This window comes from Nannospalax galili, unplaced genomic scaffold, assembly GCF_000622305.1.
Source record: "Nannospalax galili isolate Female #2095 unplaced genomic scaffold, S.galili_v1.0 scaffold600, whole genome shotgun sequence".
Classification (NCBI taxonomy): domain Eukaryota; kingdom Metazoa; phylum Chordata; class Mammalia; order Rodentia; family Spalacidae; genus Nannospalax; species Nannospalax galili.
In genome coordinates this window covers 1,207,818-1,215,038 of record NW_008348789.1, presented here as the reverse complement: position 1 = coordinate 1,215,038, position 7,221 = coordinate 1,207,818, and the positions used below count along the sequence as shown (strand labels likewise).

The window sequence follows — 7,221 nt, the reverse complement described above, 5'->3', positions numbered from 1 at the left end:
CATTCCATTGCCTTTTAAAAACTGCTGTTTTATAATTGTATATATATATATATATATAAATAACATCATGTTTACTTTTTATTATTTTTAAAAAATATTTTTAAACTTTTTGTATTATGGATATGTGTGTTTAAATGGCATTTTGTGGATGTGAATGCAGTGCCTGTAGAGGCCAAAAGAGCATGTCAGATCCCCTGGAACTGGAGTTGTAGGAGATTGTGAGCTGCTCTAGGTGGGTGCTGAGAGCAAGAATCCATTCCTCTACAGGAGCAGTACCTGTTCTTAGCCACTGAGCCATTTCTCTAGGCCCTAATCTGCATCATATTCTTCAGTTTATATATGTCATGTAAATTATTTTAGGAAAGCCTTCAGATTTTTCTTTGAATGTACTTCTAGTGGCCACTGTCTCTCTCTGTTCTTGCAATTGCTATGGTAAATAATTTGTGATTATCATTATTATAATAAACATGACTTATTCTTATTTTGCCACACTGATGCTCACCAATATCATTAGTACATTCTCTATATATTTTATCTTCTAATTTTCAGTAATAGAATAATCAAATCAAACAAAAACAACTAAGCTAGTATTTCCTGAGAACCATGAGGCCCCATGCATGTGCTGTGGTTTAGGCAGGGAAAGATAAAAGTGTGTGTCTAGTCTCCTTGTGTTAACACTCAAAGACCTGATTTTCATTTCAACCTGCACTTTTGTCAATTTTACTTCCTACAGTTTGCTTTAAAGCATCTTTTGAAATTAAATCACTGAGATAATTTTGCCCAGAGCTTGCCCAAATTTCTACATCTTCAGTGATTTTACTCATTCCCAAGAATTGTATCAGTCACAAGCATAAAAATTGAAAGTAACACTTGTGAATTGTTTAACATAGGCCAGACTCTGCCTGGAAGTAGGGGGACTACTGCAACTCTCTCTTTGAAAGTCATATGAAATTAGACATATTGACCCCATTATATTGACAAAGACATGAGAGAAGAGAGATGTTACATACCTTATGACCACACAATAAAACCATGCCAGTCTCTCAGATGAGAACCTGTTACCCCTCTCTCTGCCTTCATCTTGTTTCACTTCTTAGCTTTGCCATATACTCATCCAGTTCATCTTTTATACTGATTTGTTCACAAAAGCTTTGTTCAACAAAGTTAGCTGTGATTATTGGTCATTGTTAAAAGAGGATTAATAATTTCAATTTTCTACACTTTTCATTTCATGTCATTTGTGTGGAAGTTTCTTTATAACATAAAGGCAAAGATTATATTCCATTTACAGTTCATAGACATCTTTGCAAAGAGAAAACATTCAGGTAATATTTTAGTATAAACCATCTTACTCTGATTTGAATATAGTTTATCATCTTAGAAATTCATGCCAAATTATAATCCTCTTGGTGAGATTTAAAAATGTGAAAATCTGACTGTAGTGTTGACAAATGGGGCCTTTGAGAGTTAATTAGGATGTATAAAAGGTTTTCAATGTGGAACCCTCATGTTTGATAACTGAAGGGTTTACAAAAAGAAGAAAAAAGATCAGACAAGCACACTGGAACTTCTCCCCTGTCTTTTTTCCTTTGATTTCTTAAGCTACCTTGGGATTCTGCCAGCAAGAAGTTACCAGATGTGACTCATGATCTTTGTCTCCAGAAACATGCTCTAAGACACACTTCTTTACTTAATTAAGCTAAATAGCCTCAGGTATTCTGTTAAACTTATAACAATTAAAATATACACACATGCAAAGTCCATGCTTCTGTCTTGCTCTAACATGGCTGAGAAATGTTACATTAGGGAAAAAAGTTGAAAAATTATCAACAGACTACTTTATTAAAACTTATTTCTCAATGGTAAACACTGATACCTTCAGTGAATTTTGAGGATTGTTTCTTATTGAGCTAGGATAAGTAATGAAAGTATTCATGATGAGAGTATCTTTCAGGTAAAAGATAGCTTAATGTACTTTTAAAATAAAACACACTAATCTATTGGTAAAGAAGCATGCATTTAGCAGGCAGTTTGATACTATGTTCTTTTAGAAAAACAGTAATAATAAGCTCACCCCTAGTGCCTGTGAGCCTCTCAACCATGGGTTACTGGCAAAATTTTGAGTAACAGTCATATGTTTTCTCTACAAAGTAGGCTTTAAATCATAGCAGAAAGTGGTGGATTACCACCATAACATTTGTGCCACTTTTGTAACCATGGTAATATCTTGCCACACTGGCCATTATTGCAGTTCACAAGGTTCATGACTGAGTAAGACTATTGATAATCTTCCCCAAGCAGCCTACATAGCACCTTCCAGTACTATAAGAGATAGCCAGCAAGGAGGATGCACGGTTTGGATGAACTGGATTTGTCCTTTTCCTGTGACCAATAGATGTGTTATATTTAGCAGTAGGGTCTTGTAAACAGATTTGGTTAACAAACAAAAGCAATGTCAATAGCCTGTGTTGTTTTCAGGGTCTCTAGGACACCGTTGAGCAACAACTTGAGAAAAGGTGTCCCTCACTTGGTGGCGGGCTTTTTATTTGGAAAATTGTGACTACTTTGATGATTGTAATCCCCTGTGTAAGGTAACTTTAATGAAATTTTTTATATGAAGCTTATAAAATAAATGATTTTCAAATAGACATAGTGTCAAGGTGCCCTATAAATTTGTAACTCCCTACCTGTAGATTAGTGTGCCTCAAATGCCCCAAGAATATTTCTTTGTATAGTGGATGGTAGTTAACAATGAAACTATGAAGGGGTCAAAAGGCAGAGACTCAGTGATTGTGGAGTGCTCATCCACAAATGGAACATCTCTATCATGTCCCTTCCCAAAGTGAGGAGCCATCAGGGAAGAGAATGAAGAAATATTGTAAGAGCCAGAGGCTGGAAGAACCTGTTCAAAACAGTATCTTCTAGACATTACAGAATATCTGAACTCAGTCCAACCAACAGGCTAGACTTGAGTGGAAGGAGTACATGAGCCTGCATCCCTAACTGAGAATATATAGACAGTTGATGGCTTCAAGGAGAGGGAGAATCAGCTTTCTTTAAGACTCTTGGTAGGTCACCCATGTTCTAGTGGTTGTCCTTACATCCAAAATTATATGGACAAAACAAATTAGAGTTAATGGATTATTAAATTTTGAAAAAGTGGGTCATGAAGTTAGAGGGTTAGGGAAAGGTAAATATGGGAGGAGTTAAAAGGAGGAGTTGGGGTGAATATGTTCAATATACATCATATAAAATTCCCAAAGAATTAATGAAACCCTTTTAAAATTAAAACATGGGGCTGGAGAGATGGCTCAGTGGTTAAAAGCACTGACTGCTCTTACAGAGGACCTGGGTTCAATTCCCAGCACCCACATGGCAGCTATGAACTGCCTTAACTCAAGTTCCAGGAGAATCCAAAGCCCTCTTCTGACCTCCGCAGTATTTCATGACATGGGTACACTGTCATACATGAAAGAAATACACTCATCCACATAAAATAAAAGTAATAAATAAAATAAAATAATAAAATAAGTGTTCACTTTGGCACCACATATACTAAATTAGGAATGATACAGATATTACCATGGCCCCTGTGCAAGGATGACATGCAAATTCGTGAAGCATTCCATATTTTTCCGTGACAAAAATGGGATGAAAGAATTCATTTTCACAAAACCAGCCCTTCAGAGAGTTCTTGAAGCAACACAAAGAGCTGACGAAAGGAATAACTATACCCAAAGGGTTACAGAAGGAAACTTAATGAAGGTATAACTATGGAATTGTACAGCTATGCCAAGAACATGAACAGAAATAGAAATGATAGGAATCAATACACATCATTCATTAATAATTATAAATATCAATAGACTGAACTCCCCAGTTAAAAGATACAGACTAGTTGAACGGATTAAGAAACAAATCCATCTTTTTGTTGTCTGCAAGAAACTCATCTCACTTTCAAGGACAGACACTACCTTAAGGTGAAAGGATGGAAAAAAAATATATAGCAAGAAAATAGTACTAAGAAAAAAGCAGGTGTTACAATTTTAATATCTGACAAAATCGACTTCAAACTAAAACTAATCAGAAGAGATAAAGAGGGACACTTCATTCTGATCAAAGGAACAATTGGCCAAGACAGTATTACAATCATGAACGTATATTCACCAAACTCTGGTGCAACCAACTTCATAAAAACATTACTAGAGAGCTTTAAGACACAGATTAGTCCCAACTCCTTGATAGTGGGTACTTCAATACCCCATTGTCTCCCTTAGATAGGTCAACAGGACAGAGAATTAACAGAGAGACATCTGAATTAAACAATACAATACCTCAAATGGGCCTAACAGACATCTACCAAATATTCAACCCAAGCACCAAAGAATACACTTTCTATTCAGGGGCCCATGCTTCTTTCTCCAAAATCGACCAAATACTGGGGCACAAAACAAACCTCAACGAATACAAAAATATTGAAATAATTCCATGCATTCTATCAGACCACAATGCAATAAAGCTAAAAACCAACAGCAAAAGAAACCCTAGTAAGTACATGAACACATGGATATTAAACAACACACTCTTGAATGATAAATGGGTCAAAGGAGAGATTAAGAAAGTATTCCTTTAACGAAATGAAAATGACAATACGAAACAACCAAACCTCTGGGACACACTGATAACAGTACTTAGAGGGAAGTTTATAGCTCTGAGTGCCTATATTAAAAATTCAGAAAGAACAAAAATTAAAATTGCAACTCAAGACACTTGAAAAGCAAGTGAATGAAACCCAAACCCAGCAGAAAAGAAAAAATAACAAAACCCAGAGCAGATATTAATGAAGTAGAAACAAAGAAAACAATACAAAAAATCAACGAATCCAAGAGCTGGTTCTTTGAAAAGATAAACAAGATCAACAGACTACAAGCCTCTTAAACAAAAGAAAGAACAAGAATTTCCAAGTCAACAAAATCAGAGATGAAAGGGGAAATATCACAACACACACCAAAAATGTGCAGAACATTAAAAGGGAATACTTTAAAAACCTATATGCTATTAAATTTGAAAACCTAAAAGAAATGGATGGGTACCAAAAAGCATGGAAACCTCCAAAACTAAACCAAGAAGAGATCAACAGCTTAAACAGACCCATAACACTTAAGGAAATTGAAATAGTAATACAGAACCTCCAGGCTAAAAAAAGCCCAGGACAAGATGGATTTAGAGCAGAATTTTCACAGACATTTAAAGAAGATCTGCGTTCAATACTATTTAAATTATTCAAAAAGAAAAATGGAGGGAGAACTTCCAAGTTCCTTCTGTGAAGCCAGCATCATTCCAATACCAAAGTGAGGTAAAGAAATAACCAAAAAAAGAAAACTATAGACCCATATACTTAATAAAGATAGATGCAAAAATTCTCAAAAAAATCCATGCAAACCACATCCAGACACACATCAGAAAGATCATCCACCATGATCAAGTTGACTTTATTCTGGAGATGCAGGGATGGTTCAATACATGTAAGTCAATAAACATCATAAATCATATAAATGGGCTCAAACAGAAGAACCACTTGTCCATCTCAATAGATGCAGAGAAGGCCTTTGACAAAATTCAACATGCATATATATTCAGTCCTAGAGGAAATTGGCCTGGAGGGAACATACCTAAACACAATTAAAGCCATATACAACAAATCCGTAGCCAACATCATTCTAAAAGTGGAAAAACTTGGAGCATTCCCATTAAAATCAGGAACCAGGAAAAGCTGTCTACTCTCTCCACTCCAAGCATTGTGCTTGAAAGTCTGGCAAGAGAAATAAAAAAGAGAAGGAAACTAAAGGAATATTAATTGTAAAAGAAGAGATCAAATTATCCCTTTTTGAAGATGATATGATATTATACCTAAGAGATGCAAAAAATTCCACCAAACAAAACCTAGAAATTATTAGCACATTCAGTAAAGTGGCAGATTATAAAATTAATCTACAAAAGTCTGTAGCCTTTCTATATACCAATGATAAGCAATCAGAGACAGAGTGCATGGAAACATTCCATTTCACAACAGTTGCAAAAAAAGATATCTTGGAATAAACCTGACCAAAGACATTAAAGACCTCTAAATCAAATTTTTAAATCTTTAAAGAAAGTGACTGAGGAAGATATCAGAGGATGGAAGGGCCTCCCATGCTCATGGATTGGAAGAATTAATATTGTGCAAATGAACATTCTAGCAAAAGCCACTTATAGATTCACTGCAATGCTAATCAAAATGCCCATGACATTTTTCACAGAATTGTAAAAAAGCATCCTAAGATTCACATGGAAGCACAAAAGACCTTGGATAGCCAAAGTAACCCTGAGCCTAAGAGCAATGCTGAGGGATTATTATGCCAGACTTTAAACTGTATTATAGAGCTATAGTCATAAAAACAACATGGTACTGGCATAAAAATAAACCCGTAGAACAATGGAACAAGATTGATGACCAAAATATGAGTACATGCAATTTCAGCCACCTGATATTTGACAAAGGGGCCAAGAACAATCACTAGAGGAAAGACAGCATATTTAGCAAATAGTGCTGGCAAAACTGGCTCTCCACCTGTAGAAGAGTGAAACTAAACCCCTATCTTTAACCTTGCATGAAAGTCAACTCCAAATGGATCAAAGACTTCAATGTGAAGCCTGAAACTCTGAAACTGTTAGAAGAAAACATTGTCAATAACCTACAAGATATAGGTGTAGGAAAGGGTTTTATAAACCAGACAGGAATTGCCCAGGAAACAAGGTCAAGAATCAACAAATGGGATTTCATTAAATTAATATGCTTCTGTACATCAAAGGAGGCAACCAAGGAAGTGAAGAGAAAATCCACATAATGGGAGATAATCTTCACCAGCAACACCTCTGACAGAGGTTTAACATTGAGAATATGTAACAAGTTCAAAAAACAAAGAATCAAGAAAGGAAATAATCCAGTTATTGATGGGCTAAGGAGCTAATTAGACAGTTCTCAAAAGATGAAATAAAGATGGCTAAGAAACATCTTAAAAGGTGTTCAACATCATTAGTAATTAGGGAAATACAAATTAAACCACTTTAAGATTTCATCTTACCCTAGTCAGATTGCCTAAAATCAAGAGAACAAATGATACCAAATGTTGGAGAGGATATGGGGAAAGGGGAATGCTCATCCACTGCTGGTGGGATGGC

The 7,221-nt window shown here is 35.5% G+C and overlaps 1 protein-coding gene and 1 non-coding gene across 3 annotated transcripts in view; both read left to right on the top strand.

Annotated features, from left to right (window-relative positions):
- The window catches only part of Cdh12 (cadherin 12), a 1,253,457-nt gene that overhangs the window by 813,088 nt on the left and 433,148 nt on the right, over positions 1 to 7,221 (top strand). The window lies entirely within an intron of this gene.
- On the top strand, positions 3,532 to 3,635 carry LOC115072504. The gene has a single exon (XR_003851560.1). It is a non-coding gene; the product is annotated as a U6 spliceosomal RNA (small nuclear RNA).